Here is a 3,432-nt window from a genome sequence, read left to right as displayed (position 1 = left end):
TGTGTGTGTGTGTGTGTGTGTGTGTGTGTGTGTGTGTGTGTGTGTGTGTGTGTGTGTGCGAGTGTGTGGCTGTTGCGCACTCAGTAAAAGAGTCCAGGCCCTTGACAGATCCTCTGTCTGGCTTCGGTGTCCTGAAGGCCCCTGGCCCCTCAGTTCAGATGGACTCTACAGACCTGCGGGCCATCTGACCTTGAACACTAAAGAGAGAAGACAAGCAAACAAACGCAGGAACGCTCTGCAGTGGATGACTCATCCTGTCCTCAAACAACATGGCGAGTGTGGGATCTTCCTGGCTGCGCTGGGTAGCGCTGCTTTCTCTCATATTCTGTGTGTTTGCTCAGGGGAACAGCTGGGAGTGTTTGGACAAGGACGAGATTGTTACTGAAATGTCCAAGGACGCTGAGATGCCATCTGAGTGTGTGTTAACCTGTACGGTGCTCTCTTACAGACAGATTGTAGACAGACAGCAAAAACGCACGGTCCGCTTCAAAGACTCACATCCCGGTAAGAGCCGTTTCCTTTCTAATGTGTGTTAAATGTCTTAAACAATCATTCTAAAATGAATGAGACTCTTTTCAGGGTCTTTTGTCTAGTAAGAATGAAAAGACAGACAGCTCTGTGTACAGAAAAGTGCAAAAATCTTGTGCAGTTTATACACTATATGCAAATTATACCTGGTGGTGGTTGAGGAGAGACCCCCCCCCACATGAATGTTAAGCGCTTTGGGTGTACAACAATACACAATAAAGCGCTATATAAATGCATCATTAATCAATCAATTAATTCATTCATTCATTCATTAATTCATTCATTCATTCAATTATATGTGTCCCTGGAGCACAAAAGCAGTCTTAAGTCGCTGGGGATGATGTATAAACCTCAATTTCGAAAAATTGACCCTTATGACTGGTTTTGTGCTCCAGGGTCACATATGGTATTTTAGTTCAGTAATCATGACCTCATCAGTCAACAACAATCATACACACACATATATTACACTAGTCTTCCCACTATTTTGTACATGTTTGCATAGTCATAGAATCAGAATCAGAAAGGGCTTTATTTGTCTTGGTGACAGGAGCTTCAAGTGCAAAGAAAAAGTACAGACATAGTGCAGACAGGGCCGGTGTTCTGACGATTTGTGCTACCCTGTCACATTTTGCTACCTCCCATTAAAACAGATGGTAGCATAATTCAATAGCGAAAAGTGCTACCTATCAGATTTTGCTTCCAGCATGATATTAATAAGGTGTGAGGCTTTATTAACATGTACACCTACACTTACAGTAGGATAAATACAGTGTTGGTAGCATAATCTGATAGGTAGCATTATTTGTCAGAACACCGGCGCTAGCTATAGGCAGAGCAGGCCTAGGGCCTCGGACTTTGAGGAGGGGCCTCCATAACACCCCCTGTATGCCAGTCCACTAGTCAAGAGGGCAGCAAAATAATAACCTCATTGTTCATTGGATATTGTTAAATTGTCACGCACCTGCAATTGAACCAATTAATGTTGCCGTTTCAAAGCGGGTCCGTCTTCTAAATATTTGCCGTAACGAACGCATCCATTCATTCAGGTGCTGAAGCCAAAGGCTAAATAGGCATGCAAAGTCTACAGCTCCTATTGCTGGTGTGTAAGGCGTCGACATTTATTTTGGAGTGATTGTAATGTATTCTAAATATAAACTTGTTCTATCGACCAGCGTCATTTCTGGACAGATCATTCACGCTTTATTGCGTGTTTAAAAAAGCGCCAGCGCTGTTGACGCGCCCAGACACTACGCTTTGAATTTGCGCATACAGTAAATAAATGACATCGCACCGGGAGCTGACTAGAGGTCTGCGCGGGACTATTTTTTTAGTCCCGCTCCCGCAAGGTTATATTCCGCTCCCGCTATATATTCACTCGTTGTTCACCCGCTGTCCGCTTGGAATAATTTCCTTCCCGACCCGAACGTTCCCGCTAAATTTAGATCTCGTTTCCAGAATCTCACTATTAAATTTCCGCTACTGAAAGAAAGAGAGAGGTTAACAAATAAAAGTGCAGTCTGCACAAAATTGTATGTTATTTTATTGTCTTGTCAAGAGTCTTGAATTTATATGAATTATCTTAAGACACAAAATTCATCTTAAAAATGTTATGCAACAGAAAAAAGTGTCAGAGAAAATAAAAATGTTGTACAAAAATTGTATTTCTCATTTGTATTCGTCTTGTCAGGATACAATTTGTTTAACATTTACAACACAATAGGAAAAAGTGTCGCAGAGAGAAAAAAAATTAAATAAATGTAGGTTGTACAAAAATAGCCTAGAAGGCCTTTGTTCACCCCCCAGAGCCGTGTGAGACACTTTTTATTAATGGATGGGCGCTTTTTATTTAACTTATTTTGGACTGAAGCATGCAACACCCGCTGAGTGCCATGAAACAGTTTGAAAGATCAAAGACAATTTTTAATATAACTCTGACTGGATTCGTCTGAAAGAAGAAAGCCATATACACCTGGGATGAATTGAGGGTGAGTAATTTATGGGCTAATTTTCATTTTTGGGTGAACTAACCCTTTAAATAGAAATATTTTGTAACAATAACGTTGAAATGTTTGCAATACAATGGGTCAGTATTTTAAAAAAATAAATTAATACTTTTATTCATAAGGATGTGTTAAATTGATGCTGACAATTCAGCTGTGACTCACATAAATAGATATTTTAAAGTATGATAAAAATAAAAAAACATTATTGAATTTTTTTTATTAAAAAAAAAAGTTTCACAATATTATAGTTTATTATAGTTTCTGTATTTCGGATAAAAAAATGCAGACTTGATGATCATAAGCGACTTTCAAAAACATTACAACTAGTAATGTGCCCAAACTTTTGAACGGTACTATACAAGTAAAAATATACACATTTTAAATAAATGTTGTATAAATAAAAAGGTTAGGAATCATATTTGTTTCAAGTGCTTTTTATTGGGGGTGGGGGCCTCCAACATGAATTTTTTTCTAGGGCCTTCAAATAGCTAGAACCGGCCCTGAGTGCAGACATACATATAATAAAATGAAATATAACACTAACAATAAAGAGATAAGACAATAAAAAAATAAAAAATAATAATAATTAAGTATAGCAAGACTGAGCGTAGTAAATAAACGTGCTGCTGTGGACGAGCCACATGCATTTATTAACATTCATATCTCTATTGACTCTCTACAGACGAGTTGGGGGACTTCTGCTGGTTTATTCATAAGAGATGCGGCACGTGGGATGAAGTTTTTGTTTTACTGTCAGTCAATGAATCCATTCCGAATGGAGGATCGATTCGACTTCAAACCAATTCTCCGACTCACCTGAACCCGGTTCATCCCCATGACTCTCCGTCCATCATCCCTGAGGACTGCGGCCTTCGCTTCGATGTCACGCCGCACCTGA

The sequence above is a fragment of the Sinocyclocheilus anshuiensis genome, unplaced genomic scaffold, assembly GCF_001515605.1.
Source record: "Sinocyclocheilus anshuiensis isolate Anshui unplaced genomic scaffold, SAMN03320099.WGS_v1.1 scaffold1031, whole genome shotgun sequence".
Classification (NCBI taxonomy): domain Eukaryota; kingdom Metazoa; phylum Chordata; class Actinopteri; order Cypriniformes; family Cyprinidae; genus Sinocyclocheilus; species Sinocyclocheilus anshuiensis.
Note: the sequence above shows the minus strand (reverse complement) of the source record.